General features: G+C 49.6%; 1 protein-coding gene across 2 annotated transcripts in view; it reads left to right on the top strand.

The window, feature by feature from the left end:
* The first annotated feature begins 729 nt into the window (after nt 1-729).
* Nucleotides 730-17,356, top strand: part of LOC140188938 (transcriptional-regulating factor 1-like) — a 170,410-nt gene continuing 153,783 nt past the window's right edge. For both annotated transcript variants that reach the window (XM_072245591.1, XM_072245590.1), the window contains exons 1-2: nt 730-972; nt 13,156-13,246. The gene's annotated coding sequence lies outside the window, so the exon portion shown is untranslated. The remainder of the gene's footprint in view (nt 973-13,155; nt 13,247-17,356) is intronic.

Here is a 17,356-nt window from a genome sequence, read left to right as displayed (position 1 = left end):
TTGCAACAGACTGAGATCTCTCAACAAATTTGTTCCTCTAAATTCCACAGATTGTTGTGTGGTCTGTAACACAACCCCTTTAATATGGTCATACCTTTTTCATTCTTCCATTCTACCTATAGCACCTCACTAGACGAGTTCTCCAGTCTGTCCTGACTGAGTATTGATGACATTTTCTCTGATTAGTAATGCCACCCCTCTTCCCTTAATCCCTCCCGCTCTCTGGTGTCTAAAACATTGGAACCCCGGAATATTGAGCTGCCAGTCCTGCCCCTTCTGCAACCAAGTCTCACTAATGGCTGCACAGCCACACAGACACAGATATCTATATGTACACACTCAGTGACATACACAAACACACACGAGTCACACTTACTGACACACTCACTTGCACACTCACTGACACAGACACACAGACTTACATAGATGCAGACACACACACACACACACACACACACACAGAGTCAGAGATATACACGCACCCACACACACCATGTTACACAGATACAGAAAGGCAAATACAAAAAATACTCACAAACAGAAGTCCAAAATACAAGTGGACTGACACACAGACACACCCTCTCACTCTCTCATTCTGTCACACACACACACACACACACACACACACACAGTCTGACACAGAATGCGACTGAAACACTCTGCCATCACAACACCCCCTCCCCGCATGCGTTAGAACCGAATCGCAGCTCTGAAGCTGTGCGAGGAGGAGGCGGTTGGACGAGGGGGGCTGGGAGCTCTGCTGTGCGCGTGTAGCTGCCCGCCTGTGCTAACAGGGGCTGGAAAACGCCAGCCGTGCAGGCCGAGCACCAGGCCACACGCAGTGTCGTGCCGAAGTCCACCGGCGGCGGGGGGAGCCAGCGCCTGTCGGCTTATCACGTGTCCAATCCGCCGCTCCCCAGCGAAGCCCGCAAGTCCGGAGTAATTCCTGAAACTTTTCCCTCGGATCTGAAGGTACTGAAATCAGAACGTAAGGCGGCAGAAACTCCTGAGTCACTGTGGTTTTCAGAGGGGATATCTGCGAGCGAAAGCAGATGTTTAACTCTTGCCGGAACAGTGTGCTGGTTCCGTACCCGATACACGGTGTCCATGCGTTTCTTCACAGGGTTTAAAATCCTTGTCTCCCTCATAAAACCCATAAATTTCACCATCCGTCCATCCCACTGCTTGCTGTCATCACTCCTTCTCCTCACTCCTGTGTCAGTCCCCAACCAAACCCCACCACTCTGCTCTCCACCAGCCCTGTGTCAGTCCCCAACCAAACCCCACCACTCTGCTCTCCTCCTGCAACCCTGTGTCCGTCCCCAGACTAACCCCACCGCCCCGCTCTCACGAATATTTGATTCTTTGTATATGTATTTCTGGGATTTATTTACTTTCTCTGCACGGGAAAAGTTGCACAGGAAGCTTTACACAATAATTATGCTCCATCACTCTCCCTCCCTCGGTTCTCTGATTCTTTCTCATTCATTCTCTTACTCCCTCTTTCCCTCACCCCTTTTCTCCCTATCTCTTTCTTCTCCCCCCCACTTTCTCTTTATCTCTCACTCTGTTCCTTCCTCTCTCACTCCCTCCCTTCCTCCCCTCTCTCATCACCCCTCTCTCTCTCCCTTTCTCTCTCTCCCCATCCCTTTCTCCTTCTCTGTCCAACTCTTTCTCTCCCCCTACCTCCCCCAACGCCGCCACCGCCCCCCCCCACGGTCTCTCGCTCCTCCTCCATGACCCCTCCTCGGTGTAAGTGCCTCTGGTTTGTCTCAGAGGACAGGACTAGGCCACAAAACTTTCCAGGGCCCGTTAGGCCCCAGGCTCCAAGCTCACAAAGACAAGTAGGCCATTAGGCCCTTAGAGCCTGTGCTGGACCTTTTGAAGGAATGCAATTTCTCATTCCTTGCTGGGGAAATCCAGCGGGGGCTCCTCTTCCCTCCCTTCCCACCTGGAATTCAATGTTCCAATTGGCCAGGGCTCCGATTCTCCTGTGCTGCCCCTCCTGATAAACTGCCAATTAACCAGTCTCCCTGCCCGCCCTGCTGTCCTTTCATCCCCCCCAGCTTGTTGACAAGTGATCTCTCTTTCTCTCTCTCTGAGGTAAAAACATCCAAACACGCTTCCTGCTCTGAGAGGACTCTCATCCCTGTCTCCACCTGATGCCGCCATTTTCTTAAATCGCGAGTCCTGGCTGTCAATTCTCCCCCGGGAGGAGAGATCATCTGTGTCCACACAGCTGGGTTTGTGTCTCAGTCCTGCCCACCCCAAACCCCAGTGGACACCAGCCCGTTCTATCGGTCTTCCCTCAGTAGATGTCCCACCACCTCCCTCTGTCCTGTCTCCCCCCCTCAGGCCCCCTCCATCTCTGCTTTTGTCTCTCTCCCACCTCTCTGGAGAGCAAACCTTCTCTGAAACACACGGACGCCCTTCCTAACAGTACGGGGCGGACCTGAAGCCCATCAGTCCGGATGTGGCCTCCCCGCTGCCCTACAGGTCTCGGGACTGGCCTTCCGATACTGCTAGAGGCAATCGGCACTTTATTATCACAAGCACTGAAATCCGTCCCCTTCTCGACAATCACCCACCCTCCCGCATCTGAACGATGTTCTGGCGCAGTGGGTAAAATCCCTCGGTTTGTAGGTGAAGGGGAGTCGGTGGGTGTGTGGGTTAGGGTTAAACCTCCCTCCCCAGTAACTCCTCCTCCTACTTCATGTAACCCCTGTCCCTCCCTCATAACTCTGCCCCCCCCCCCCAGTAGTCCTGACCCTCCCTCGGTAACCCCGCCCCTCCTTCAGTAAACCTCCCCTCCCTCAATAGCACCTCCTCTTCCTCAGTAGCCCCACCTCTTTCCCAATAACCCTGCCCCCTCAGTAACACCATCCCTTCCCTCAGTCGCCCTGCTCCATCCCCAGTAACTCTGCCCCTCTCTCAGTAAAATCCTACCCCACCCCGTCAGTAACTTCTCTTCTTTCCTGTGACTTCCCCCCCGACTGTCAGTAACCCCACCCCCTCCCTCAGTAAAACCCCCACCCGTCACACTCTCTCAGTCACCTCACTGTTTGTGACTAAGCTTGCCCCTCTCAACTCCATGAGGTGCATGAGGGGCGATTGATAAGTTCGTGGCCTAAGGTAGAAGGAGTCAATTTTAGAAAACCTAGAGCATTTATTTTTCCTACGTTTACACACATAGTCCAGCGATCGTGGAGCACACGGATCCCGGGAAGTCGGCGTCTTGGACCTCCAGAAAGTGGTCCGCAGCAGGAGTGATTGATAAGTTCGTGGCCTAAGGTAGAAGGAGATGAGTTATTAACTTCAAACTTTCTGCATTTTCACTCAAAGAGTTGAACTGCACGTGCACGTAACGAGAGCGTCTTGGACCTCAGGGAGGTCCACAGCAGGGGTGATTGATAAGTTCGTGGCCTTAGGGAGAAGGAGATGGGTTATACAGCTCTCGTTACGTGCACGGGCAGTTCAACTCTTTGAGTGAAAATACAGAAAGTTTGAAGTTAATAACTCATCTCCTTCTACCTTAGGCCACGAACCTATGAATCACTTCTGCTGCGGACCACTCCTACAAAGAAGGGATCTGTATGCTCCACGACCGCTGGGCTAAGAGTGTACACGTAGGAGGGGACTATGTTGAAATATAAATGTGCTAGTTTTCTAAAATTGACCCCTTCCACCCTAGGCCACGAACTTATCAATCACCCCTCGTATAAGATGATGGGGGGGGGGGTGGCATTGATTTTGTGGATAGCCAGAGGTTGAAATGACTAACCCAAGGGGGCAGTTTTAAGGAGCTTGGAAGCTGGTACAGAGGAGACGTCAGGGGTAAGTGTTTTTTACACAGAGAGTGGTGAGTGAATGAAAGTTTTTCACTGCATCTCTGTACCCGTGACAGTAAAAAACCAGTCACTGAGTAACCAGTGCACAGCCCTGGGACATTGGCATACTTGTGGAGATGGAACTGGTGGCTGAGTAAGGGAACGTACCAGACACAAACGTAGCAACTCAGGTGACAACTTTGTGGGATCTTTGGATCTGTTGGCCCACCCCCTGCTAAGAATCCCTCCATTAACCCCGTCCGGCCCGCTAAAGTGAATCGCTTCCCTCTTTTCTGCGCTGAACTGCATCTGCCACTTGTCAGCCCAGCTCTGCCTCCTGTCAGTGTCCCGTTGTAACCCACGGCAACCGTAGAAGCAGAATTAGGCCATTCGGCCCCATCGAGTCTGCTCCACCATTTCATCGTACCTGATCCATTTTCCCTCTCAGCTCCAATCTCCTGCCTTCTCCCCGTATCTCTTCATGACCCGACCAATCAAAGATCTATCAACCTCTGACTTAAGCAATACCCAATGACTTGGCGCCTGTCGCAACGAATTCCACAGCTTTCCCACTCCCTGGCTAAAGAAATTCCGCCTCACCTCCGTTTCAAATGGATGCCTCTTTATTGTGAGGCTGCGTCCCAAAGTTCAGAAGTAAAATTTATTGTCAGAGTATATATGTGTCACCATATAAAACCCTGAGATTCATTTTCCTGTGGGCATAGTCAATAAATCTATAGAATAGTAACTGTAACAGGGTCAGAGTGCAGAAGACAACAAACTGTGCAAATGAAAATATAAATAAATAGCAATAAATAACGAAGACGTGAGATAAAGAGTCCTGAAAGTGAGATCATTGGTTGTGGGAACATCTCAATGGATGGGCAAGTGAGTGTAGTTATCCCCTTTTGTTCTAGAGCCTGAAGGTTGAGGGGTAATAACTGTTCCTGAACCTGGTGGTGTGAGTCCTGAGGCTCCTGGACCTTCTACCTGATGGCAGCAGCGAGAAGAGAGCCTGGCCTGGGTGGTGGGGATCTCTGGTGATGGATGCTGCTTTCCTACGATAACATTTCATGCCGATGTGCTCTTGGCAACATCCTCTCCGCATCTACCCTCCTGAGGCCTCTCCACGTTCGACGGGTCTCAATGAGGCCACCCTCCACAGCTCCGCCGACCTTCGTGTCACCTGCCGACTTACCAACCCACCCTTCATTTCCTCATCCAAGTCATTTATAAGCGTCACAAAGAGCCCGAGACGGTTGTCTGTACGAGTGTGCAGGTGTGCACAGGTGCAATGAAAAACTCGTACCAGCATCACAGACACAGAGTGTCGCATATACCACATTCACAAGAAAAACAGAAAGTTGAAAGCGTTATCAAGTTGCCGTGCAAGCTGATCGGGTGGTTAGGAAGACACATGGCGCGCTGGCCTTCACTGGTCGGGGGCATTGAGTTCAAGAACCACAAGGTAATGTTGCAGCTCTATCAAACCCCGGTTAGACCACACTTGGAGTATTGTGTTCAGTTCTGGTTGCCTCACTATAGGAAGGATGTGGAAGCTTTAGAGAGGATCCATTGCCCATTATGCCACTGGCATTTAGGGCAACAACGAAGGTCCTCCACCAGGGGTCCCTTCATCGTGTCAATACCTCGGTTTTTACCACTGTCAGTCACGCAAGTCCCGGGTGGAAACTCAGGAATACCGTCACACTCAGATGTAGAAGGATTCTTTATTGCTGTTTCCGTAACAATTTTGTTTGACCGGTCAGGGTTGTTAGCCCTGAACCTGGAGGACGGGTGGACCACTCTTAGTCTGACCTCTACCCTTTAACCTGTTTGGCATGGGTGACGTGACCAGGAGCCAAAGCCCTGACTCCAGCCAACGTAGCTGCCTGGGTCATTGAGGCACACGAGCCTCCAAACCCTACGACAAGGCTGTGGTCCTCTCGGAGGTTTAGAGAGGGTGCAGAGGAGATTTACCAAGATGTTGCCTGGATTAGAGAGCGTGTCTGATGAGGATGGGTTGGGTGAGCTGGGGCTTTTCTCTTCGGAGTGGAGGAGGACAAGAGGTGACTTGATTGAGATGTACAAGATGATAAGAGGCACAGATCGAGTGGATGGCCAGAGACTTTTTCCCAGGGTGGAATTGGCTAATATGGGGGGGGGGGGGGCGGGATTTTAAGGTGATAGGACGAAAGTATGTTGGGGGGGGGATGTCAGAGGTAGGATTTTTACACAGAGAGTGGTGGGTGTGTGGAGCACCCTGCCCAGGGTGGTGGGACAGGCAGATACATTCGGGACATTTAAGAGACTCTTAGATGATAGAAAAAACAGAGGCCAATGTAGGAGGTGTCCTGCTTGCTGGCGCAATAATATCAGCGCCAGACTCCGGAGCAAAGGTTCCCGAGTTCGAATCCAAGTCGGGTTGAGCGTCGAGCTAGCAACTCGGCCTCGTAAAAACCAGAGTAGCTTGCTACAAGAACGCCGTCCAAAGATGGTGCCCGGATAACTCCACTGCCGAGTTAGGGGCTATTCTTCTTCTTTCTAATGTGGGAGGGAAAGGTTAGATTGATCTCGGAGTAGGTTAAAAGGTCAGCACAACATCGTGGGCCGAAGGGCCTGTTGTGTACTATGAAAACTCAAACTATATACAAATGTTATTAAAGAAAGCACAATGTGTACTAAAGAAAACAAGTCCATCGTAGTGCACAGAAGTCACAGTGTTTCTGTGCTGAGGTGGGGATTAGGGCTGTGTTGGTTGGTTCAGGACCCGAATAGCTGTTCCTGAACCCGGTGGTGTGGGACTTCAGGCTTCTGTCCCTCCTGCCCGGTGGGAGCTGTGGGACAATGGCATGGCCCAGATGGTGGGGACCTTCGGTGATTGATCCTGCCTTCTTGATCCTGTAGATACTCTTGTTGTGGGGAGAGACGTGTCTGTCCTGTTTGACAAACTTACTGGGGCTCTTTGAGGATTTATTGAACGCGGTGGATAGAGGGGAACAGATGGACGTTATTTACTTGGGTTTCCAGAAGGCGTTCGATAAGGTGCCGCATAAAAGTTTTATCCATAAGATAAGAATGCTTAGAGTTGGGCGTGAGGTATTAGCATGGATAGGGGATCGGTTAACCAATAGAAAGCAGAGAGTTGGGATACCCAGTGCAGGTCGATGGGAGTAGACACTTTAAATGATTTCAGCATGAACTAGATGGGCTGAAGGGCCCGTTTCTGTGCTGTACTTCTCTATTACTCTCTCTCTCTCTCCTAATGTAGTTCACCTCTGCCAGGGCGCGCCCCTCTCCCAACCCCACCTCCCGCTATCTGCCTCAGCCTCTCCCCCGCTTTTCTCTGTCCAGAACACAGGCCTCCACTCGGGGCTACTGTCGATCTGATGCTCCTCGGCTCCTTCTGCGGCCCAACCACACCATCCCAGGTACGTAGCATCATCTAAGCAGCGTTAGCGAGAAGAGCATCAATTAAGTATATGTAATACTCTAATTTTATTTTAAAAAGACACAGCTGGATCGAAAGTAAACATGCCCGCTGTGGTGTACGGTGGTCGCAGTGTTGCTATACTGAGGCATTGTGCCAATTGGCTCAAGAACCGAATTGTTGAAGGGAAGCACAGAACAATCCAATGCAGTACAGGCCCTTCGGCCCACAATGTTGTGCTGACCCTTTAACCTACTCTAAGATCAATCTAACCCTTCCCTCCAATTAACCCTCCATTTTTCTATCATCCACGTGTCTCTCTAAGAGTCTCTTAAATGCCCCTGATGTATCTGCCTCCACCACCACCCCTGGCAGGGCGATCCACACATCCTACCTCTGACATCCCCCCTCATACTTCCCTTCAATCACCTTAAAGACTCGTACGGCCAGATTTGGGAACAGCTTCTTTCCAACTGTGATAAGACCGCTGTACGGATCCTGACCCGGATCTGGGCCGTACCCTCCAAATATCCGGACCTGCCTCTCGGTTTTTTTTTTTGCACTACCTTACTTTCCCTTTTCTATTTTCTATTTATGATCTATAATTTAAATTTTTAATATTTACTATCGATTTGTACTCCAGGGAGCACAAAGAGCAGAATCAAATATCGCTGTGATGATTGTGCGCTCTAGTATCAATTGTTTGGCGACAATAAAGTATAAAGTAAAAGTTTTGCCCCCCACCCGCCGTAAGACCATGAAATATAGGAGCAGAATTAGGCCATTCGGCCCATCGAGTCTGCTCTGCCATTTCATCATGGCTGATCCATTTTGCTCTCAGTCCCAGTCTTCTCCCTTCTCCCCGTATCCCTTCATGCCCTATCAACCTCTGCCTTAAATATACCCAATGGCTCAGCCTCCACGGCCCCCTGCGGCCGTGAATTCCACGGTTTCACCACCCTCTGCCTAAAGAACTTCTTCCTCATCTCCGTTCTAAAAGAACTCCCCTCTGTTCTGAGGCTGTGTCCTCCGGTCTTAGACTCCCCACCGTAGGAAACATCCTCTCCATGTCCACTCCACTGGGTCCTACCAAGCGTTTTAGCCATTTCCGCTCTGGGGAAAAGTCTCTGGCCGTCCACTCGATCCGAGCCTCTTCTCTTGAACACCCCAGTCAAGTCGCCTCTCAGCCTCCTTCGCCGTTTTGCTTAAACATTTCGCAATGTACGTCAGTGGTTCTGGTGTGTAGGTCCTGAAAATCGAGGGCAGATCACCCAGGGCAACGGGTAAGAAGAGGGTTAACACGGAGGCATTCAGATTGTCAATGCACCAAAGGCTCTCTTTATAACCCTACCTACTTTCAAAGAATTATTGGCCTGCATTCAAAGATCTCTCTGTTCTGCCACACTCCTCCATGACCTACCACTCACTGTGTAAGACCTGCCCTGGCTGGCCCTACTGAAATGCAACACCTCACACTTGTCTGCATTAAACTCCATCTGCCATTTTTCCGCCCATTTTTCCATCTGGTCCAGATCCCACTGCGAGCTTTGATGGTCTTCCTCGTCGTCCACTACATCCCCCCTAAATCTTGCCATCCTCTGCAAATTTGCTGATCCGGTTAACCACGCTATCGCCCAGATCATTGACCTAGATGACAAGCAACAAAGAGCCCAGCACCGACCCCTTCCAGCACATCACTAGTCTCAGACCTCCAGTCACGAAGGCCAACGCACTAAAAGCTCTCTTTACCATCCTTTCGACCTGGCATGACACTTCCAAGGAGCTATGAACCTGTATTCCCAGATCCCCTTATTCTACCACACCTGTGTGATTGGAATCAGGTTCATTATCACCGGCATATGTCGTGAAATTTGTTCACTTAGTGGCAGAGGTACAATGCAGTACATGATAAATATAGAAAAACGCTGAATTACAGTAATTATATATATAGCAATGAGAAGAGGGCATGTCCTGGGTGATGGGGGTCCTTAATGATGGACGCTGCCTTTCTGAGGCATCGGTCCTTGAAGATGTCCTGGATACTACGGAGGCCGGTGCCCATGATGGAGCTGACTGAGTTTACAACCCTCTGCAGCTTATTTCAATCCTGTGCAGTAGCACCCCACCCATACCAGACAGTCAGAATGCTCTCCATGGTACATCTGTGGAAGTTTTCGAGTGTTTTAGGTCACAAAAAAAGCAAATCTCCTCGAAGTCCTAAGGAAGTATAGTCGCTCTCCTGCCTTCTTTGTAGCTGCATCGATATGTTGGGTCCAGGTCAGATCCTCAGAGATGTTGACACCCAGGAACTTGAAATTGCTCACTCTCTCCACTTCTGATCCCTCTGTGAGGACCCTTTATGGCCAATGGACCTCAGTGCCACATCACAGTAGCCACACGTCTCCCGACTCCCACTTTCTGTGCAGAAATCTGTCTCCTAATTCAGTGCCTGACGTAAGTACAGGACAGATCTCCCCTCATTCTCCCGAGCCCCAGTGAATAAAGTCCTAACCTCTTCAATCTTTCCTTATAACTCGGGTCTTCAAGTCCCGGCAACATCCTTGTAAATTTTCCCTGTGCTCTTTCAACCTTATTGACATGTCTCTTGTAACTGCACACAATACTCCAAATACTCGGCACGGACTAGAAGGGCTGAGGTGGCCTGTTTCCGTGCTGTAATTGTTATATGGTTATAAATTAGGCCTCGCCAATGTCTTACACAACTTCAGCATAACATCCCAACTCCTGTACTCAGTGTCCCGATTCAGGAAGGTCAATAGGCCTGAAGCTCTCTACCTGTCACACCAGGTTCTCTGGTTTTTTTTGTTTTAAAGTTTGCTGATCAGGAAGCTAGGAATTTTGCAAGCTTCTCCCTCTCTGTGTGTCTCTCTCTGGCGGTCAAGGAGGGGGGAGGGACAGACAGGGAGAAGGTCAGGCGGAACGGGTCCCACCCCCAGCAGCCCCTGCCCGGGTGGGTGGGGAAGGAGGCTCCGCCGTCAGCCTCGCTGCCCGGGGTTTCACAATTAGTGTCGAAACCTCGCCTCGGCGCCAAGTGCAGCTGCGGGGCCCGCAGACGGGGGCGGTGCGCCGTCATTTTGAAACCTCAGAGACCACAGTGTGTCAGTGGCTCAGGCATTAAGAGCTCGTTCTCTCCCTCTCTCTCTCTTGCACCTGTTTCGGAAGATTATTCTCAGCGTAGAGCCCCACCCCCACCCCCCTGGTACAGAGTCACACTAGAAGCTCATACCTGTTATCAACTGAGAGAAGGAGGGGGTAGGAGGGTACGTATTTGACAGGGACCCACTAGCTCAACAACAGGTCCACCGCCGTCGTCATGGCTATCCCTCGAGGTCGAGGACGACAGTCTTCGTTCTGATGATCTACCTAAGGGCTCTCAAGTGGCTTTACGAGTCCTCCCGCTACGTTCGGCAACCCTCGCCAAGCGCTGGGGGACCTCAGCAGGTCAGGCAGCGTCCATGGAGGGGAACAAACAGTCGGCGTTTCGTCCCGAGGCCCTTCGCCAGGGCTGGCAAGGAAGGGTTGGCGGGGTGGGGCGGGAGAGGGGGGTTCCAGATGAGGAGCTGGGCGGAGGGCAAGGAGGACCAGCTAGAAGGTGAAGCCAGGTGGGGTGGGTGGGGAGTGAATGGGGAATGGATGAAGAGGTGAAGGGCTGGAGAGGACGGAATCTGACTGGAGAGGAGAGTGGACCATGGGAGAAAGGGAAGGAGGAGGGGCACCAGTGATGAGGTGATCGACGGGGGAGGAGAACAAGTAAGAGGCCAGAGTGCGGAATTAAAGAAGAGGGAAATTGATCCTATCTAATTAAAAGTTGCTGGTGAACGCAGCAGGCCAGGCAGCATCTCTAGGAAGAGGTACAGTTGACGTTTCAGGCTGAGACCCTTCATGCTGCCTGGCCTGCTGCGTTCACCAGCAACTTTCATGTGTGTTGCTTGAAATTCCAGCACCTGCAGATTTCCTCCTGTTTTCCTATCTAATCAAGCCTATTTAATTTAAAAACGCGAGAGATTAGATGCTGGAAACCCAGAGCAACACGCACAGAGAAAATGCTGGTGGAGCTGAGCATGTCAGGCAGTGTCTACAGAGGGGAATAAAGAGTTGTCGATTCGGGCCCAGACCCTTCACCGGGACTGGAAAGGAAGGTGGAAGAAGCCAGATTAGGAAAGTTGGGAGGAGAGGGAAGGAGTTCAGGCTGGCAGGTGACAGGTGAAGCCAGGAGAGAGAGGGGAAGGTGGCGGTTGAAGTAAGAAGCTGGGTGGTGATTGGTGGAAGAGGTGAAGGGCTGAAGAAGGAGGAATCTGATTGGAGAGGAGAGTGGACCATGGGAGAAAGGGAAGGAGGAGGGGAACTAGAGGGAAGCGATGGGCAGGGGTGAGAGGGGAACCAGAATGGGGGAGTGGAAAACGAGAGGAGGAAAGTGTGGGAGGAGAAATTCCCAGAAGTTAGAGAGATTGATGTTTACCTCATCGACATAACACCCCAACTCCTATTCTCAGTGCCCTGGCTGATGTATGCCTGTGTGGCCAAAAACCATCTCCCTCACCCTGTCTACCTGTGCCCCGTAGTTGCATGAAGAGGATTATGGCTGTATGCAAGGCAGAAATCGACTGGTTTGAAGACAAATGGTTCAGAGGAGAAGATGTTTGTAGATAAGGTCGAATTTAGATCGTTTCGGACAAAAGGTAGTGGATTTGGCCCAGGCCACCACAGGTGAAGCCCTCCAAACCCTCGAGCATGTCTACATGAAACTCTGTCGTAGGAAAGCAGCATCTATCATCAGCCATCCCCACCACCCAGATCATACTCTCTTCTCACTGCTGACATCAGGCAGAAGGTACAAGACCCCCAGGACTTTCACCACCAGGTTCAAGAATAGTTAAGTTAAAGTAGTTAAGTTAAAACAAGCAGTGCAAAACCAGAAATATACATTAAAAAAAGTAGTGAGGTGGTGTTCATGGGTTCAATGTCTATTCAGAAATCTGTTGGCAGAGGGGAAGAAGCTGTTCCTGAATCGTTGAGTGTGTGTCTTCAGGCTCCTGTACCTCCTGCCTGATGGTAGCAATGAGAAGAGGGCATGTCCTGGGTGATGGGGGTCCGTAATGAGGGACGCTGCCTTTCTGAGGCATCGCTCCTCGAGAATGTCCTCGGCGGTGGGGAGGGTTGAGCCCGCAGTGGTGCTGGCTGATCCTAGGAGCCTCTGCAGCCTTTTTCTGATCCTGTGCAGCGGAGGCTCCACGCCAAGCAACAACGCAGCCAGTCGGGATAATGTGCACGGTGAACCTGCAGAAATCTGACAAAGTCTTGGGGCGGAGAACGGTGCCGCATAGGGCAATCAAAGACTCGACGAGCCAAATGGCCTAATTCCGCCCCTATGTCTTACGATCCAAACACGAACGATTCTGCAGGGGCCAGAGGTCTGGAGAAAGACGCACAGAACGCTGGGGGAACCCGGCAGGTCTGGCAGCAGCTGTGGAGAGGAATACGCAGTCGGGGTTTCGGGCCGAGACCCTCCCTCAGGACTGGAAGGGAAGGGAATGGGAAGGCGGACTGGCTACAAGGTGATAGGTGAAGCCAGGAGGGTGGGCCAGGGATCGGGAGGTGAGGGGAAAAGGGAAAAAAGGCTGGAGAAGAAGGATTCTGAGAGGAGAAGGATGTGGAACGTGGGAGGAAGGGAAGGGAGGAGGGGGCACCAGGGGGAGATGAGAGAAGGGATGGAGGAGGGGGAAAAGTTATTGGAAGTTGGAGAAATCGATGTTTATGCCATCATGTCAGGTCTATCCCAGGTCCTACTGTACGGCTGTTAGGGCCCAGTGGTAGGAATCGTACTGAGGTTTGTAGCCCATTTACTCTCGATTCTGAGGTGTCCGCATGCTGTTCCAGGGATCCTCCCAAGGCGAGCATTCGGAACGGGATGAATTGGAGTGCGTCAGACTGTCCCAGGAGGAGGTAGAGGAATGCCAACGGGAAGAGGGTAAGTGGACACCCATGGGTGCTGCCCCAGCCGAGGCCGAGCTGCCGTCTAGATAACCACGTACCTCACCCTCCTCCCAAGTCATCTGCCCCAGGAGCCATCCGATTGGCATTTTGTCCAGTGGAATTCCTGACTGGGTCATCGTCTCATACTCTCTGTGAATGGGTCATGGTGTGGTGAGCTCTGTGGCTGGGTTATTTTCTCAAGAGCACTGTGATTGGATTATGGCTTTTTGGGCATTGTGATTGGACTACCGTGTTACAAACCAGAGATCGACTTAATGGTTCAATGAGAATGTGATTGGTTTATTGTCTCACGGGCACTGTGATTGGTTCATTGTCTCATGGACACTGTGATTGGTTTATTGTCTCACGGGCACTGTGATTGGTTTATTGTCTCACAGACGGTGATTGGTTTATTGTCTCACGGGCACTGTGATTGGTTTATTGTCTCACAGACTTGGTGATTGGTTTATTGTCTCACGGGCACTGTGATTGGTTTATTGTCTCACAGACTTGGTGATTGGTTTATTGTCTCACGGGCACTGTGATTGGTTTATTGTCTTATGGGCACTGTGATTCGTTCATTTTCTTACTCCTAATGTGATTGGTTTATTGTCTTATGGGCACTGTGATTGGTTTATTGTCTCACAGACACTGTGATTGGTTCATTGTCTCACAGACACTGTGATTGGTTTACACAGTAAAAGTTTTTTCCAGTACTGTATGTTCAACATCAAGGAGAAATGAGAGTGAATATGAGAGTTGAAAATGAGGCAGGAGAAATAATAACGGGACAAAGAGATGGCTGATGAACTAAATGAGTATTTTGCGTCAGTCTTCACTGTGGAAGACACTAGCAATGTGCCTGGTGTTGTAGTGTGTGAAGGAAGAGAAGTGGGTGCAGTTATTGTTACAAGAGAGAAGGTGCTCAAAAAGCTGAAAGACCTAAAAGTACATAAGTCACCCGGACCAGAGGAACTGCACTCTAGGGTTCTGAAAGAGGCAGCGTCAGAGATTGTTGTGGCACTAGAAATGATCTTTCAAAAATCATTGGACTCTGGCATGGTGCTGGAAAATTGCAAATGTTACTCCACTCTTTAAGAAAGGAAGAAGGCAGCAGAAAGGGAATTATAGACCAGTTAACCTGACCTCTGTAGTTGGGAAGATGTTGGAGTCAATTGTTAAGGACAATGTGACACAGGACAAGATAGGACTTGTTAAGGACTTGGTGACACGGGACAAGATAGTAGAAAGTCAGCACGGTTTCCTTCAGGGAAAATCCTGCCTGATGAACCTGTTGGAATTCTTTGAGGAGATTACAAGTAGGATAGATAAAGGGGGTTCAGTGGATGTTGTATATTTGGACTTTCAGAAGGCCTTTGACAAGGTGCCACACGAGGCTGCTTAACAAATTAAGAGCCCATGGTATTACAGGGAAGTTACTAACATGGTTAGATCATTGGCTGATTGGTAGGAGGCAGCAAATGGGAATAAAAGGATCCTTGTCTGGTTGGCTGCCAGTGATGTTCCCCAGGGTCAGTTTTGGGACCATTTCTTTTTATGCTGTATATCAATGATTTAGATGATGGAATAGACAACTTTGTTGCCAAGTTTGCAGATGATATGAAGATTGGTGGAGGGGCAGGTAGTGTTGAGGAAACAGGTACGATGCAGAAGGACTTAGACAGATTAGGAGAATGGGAAAGAAAGTGGCAAATGAAATACAACGTCAGAAAATGCATGGCCATGCACTTTGGAAATAAATGTGTGGACTATTTTCTGAACGGGGAGAAAATCCAATAATCTGAGATGCAAAGGGACTTGGGAGTCCTTGTGCAGAACATCCTGAAGGTTAATTTGCAGGTTGAGTCGGTGGTGAGGAGAGCAAATGCCACGTTGGCATTCATTTCAAGAGGTCTAGAATACAAGAGCAGGGATGTGATGCTGAGGCTTTATAAGGCACTGGTGAGGCCTCACCTTGAGTATAGTGAACAGTTTTCAGCTTCTCATCTTAGAAAAGATGTGTTGGCATTGGAGGGGATCCAGAGTTCACAAGGGTGATTCCAGGAATGAAAGGGTTATCATACAAGGAACGTTTGATGGCTCTGGGTCTGTACTCACTGGAATTCAGAAGGATGAGGAGGGATCTCAGTGAAAAATTTTGAATGTTGAAAGGCCTGGACAGAATAAATATGGAAAGGATGTTTCCCGTGGTGGGGGAGTCTAGGACGAGAGGGCACAGCCTCAGGATAAAGGGGCGACAATTTAAGGCAGAGATGCAGAGAAATTTCTTTAGCCAGAGGGTAGTGAACTTGTGGAATTTGTTGCCATGTGCAGCTGTGGAGGCCAGGTCGTTGGGTATAGTTAAGGCAGAGATTGATACATTCTTGATTGGACACGGCATCAAAGGTTACGGGGAGAAGGCCAGGAACTGGGGTTGAGGGAGAGATAGGAAAAAAAGGATCAGCCATGATTGAATGACGGCAGAATCGATGGGCCAAATGGCCTAATCCTGCTCCTATATCTTATGGTCTTAATGTCTCAGAGACACTTTGATTGGTTTATTGCCTCATAAACACTCCGATTGGTCGATTGTCTCACTGAAACTGTGATTGGTTTATTGTCTCACGGACACTGTGATTGGTTCATTGTCAGATGGGCATTGTGATTGGTTTGCTGTCTCTTGGACACTGTGATTGGTTTATTGTCTCAGAGACACTGTGATTGGTTCATTGTCTCAGAGACACTGGTTGGTTCATTGTCTCACAGATGTGATTGGTTTATTGTCTCAGAGACACTGTGGTTGGTTCATTGTCTCAGAGACACTGTGATTGGTTTATTGTCTCAGAGGCACTGTGATTGGTTCATTGTCTCAGAGACACTGTGATTGGTTCATTGTCTCACAGATGTGATTGGTTCATTGTCTCAGAGACACTGTGATTGGTTCATTGGCTCACAGATGTGGTTGGGTCATTGTCTCAGAGACACTGTGATTGGTTTATTGTCTTAGAGACACTGTGGTTGGTTCATTGTCTCACAGACACTGTGATTGGTTCATTGTCTCAGAGACTGCGATGGGTTCATTGTCTCAGAGACACTGTGATTGGCTCATTGTCAGACAGGCATTGCGATTGGTTCATTGTCTCAGAGACGCTGGTTGGTTCATTGTCTCACAGATGTGATTGGGTCGTTGTCATCATGGCGTTTCCCCAGGTCCCTGTGAAACTCCCCCAGGGAGCTGCTGCTGTTTCAGAGCGCTCTGCTGGAGCCCTCACTGAGACCACGGAAGCTGAACAGATCGGTCCACTTGTCAGATCGCTACTCGGCCTTCTCGTCCATCTGAGGACTGGCTTTAACATGTTACTAACGGTTTATAACGCACTGAATGGTCTCAGGCCAAATATATCTCCGATCCCCGGCTGTCTAATGAACCTTGCCCAGCTCTGCGGGTGTCTGGGGCGGGTCTGCTCACCATTCCCAACTAACACTGTAAAGCAGCTTTTACTAACTATTCTTCACATCTCTGGTGAAACCTCACAGAGAGATCTCAAGTTGGCCCAACAGAAGCTTTTTTTTTAATCGAGTCTTAAAACTTCTCTTTTCGTTCTGGATTATAATTAGAATCTCCCACATTCAAACTTCCGTTCATCACATCTACATTCGTGTGAATTTGTGTGGTTTATAGTCTCACTGACCCTCTGGTTTATTGTCTCACTGTTACTCTGATTGGTTTACTGTCTCACAGACACTGTGATTGGTTCATTGTCTCTCAGACACTGATTGGTTCATTGTCTCACAGACGCTGTGATTCGTATATTGTCTCACGCACTCTGTGATTGGTTTATTGTCTCACGGAAACTGTGATTGGTTTATTGTCTCACGGACTCTGTGATTGGTTTATTGTCTCACTGTCAACGTGATTGGTTTATAGTCTCACTGACCCTCTGGTTTATTGTCTCACTGTCACTATGATTGGTTTACTGTCAGACAGATACTGTGATTGGTTTATTATCTCACAGACACAGTGGTTTATCATCTCACTGTCACATTGATTGGTTTATTGGGTCACAGACACTGTGATTGGTTTATTGTCTCACAGACGCTGTGA

This window comes from Mobula birostris, chromosome 28, assembly GCF_030028105.1.
Source record: "Mobula birostris isolate sMobBir1 chromosome 28, sMobBir1.hap1, whole genome shotgun sequence".
NCBI lineage: Eukaryota > Metazoa > Chordata > Chondrichthyes > Myliobatiformes > Myliobatidae > Mobula > Mobula birostris.
This window is presented reverse-complemented; position numbering and strand designations above follow the sequence as displayed.